Raw genomic sequence first — 222 nt, 5'->3', positions numbered from 1 at the left:
TCTTTGTACCCATGATGAGTCTTTTTGTATCTGGTGATCTTTGTACCCATGATGAGTCTTTTTGTATCCATTATGTGCCACTGCTCTACTACGTTTTTAAAATACGCAGTTAAATCCAGAAGTGGTCAGAGATTAATATGACTTATAAATAAAGGTTAATTGATTAGAGAGCAGATGTAGATGGGCGTGGCAGAGAGCGGGTGTAGATGGGCGTGGCAGAGA

The sequence above is a fragment of the Nematolebias whitei genome, chromosome 1 (assembly GCF_014905685.2).
Source record: "Nematolebias whitei isolate Nwh7 chromosome 1, NemWhi1, whole genome shotgun sequence".
NCBI classification, from domain to species: domain Eukaryota; kingdom Metazoa; phylum Chordata; class Actinopteri; order Cyprinodontiformes; family Rivulidae; genus Nematolebias; species Nematolebias whitei.
Note: the sequence above shows the minus strand (reverse complement) of the source record.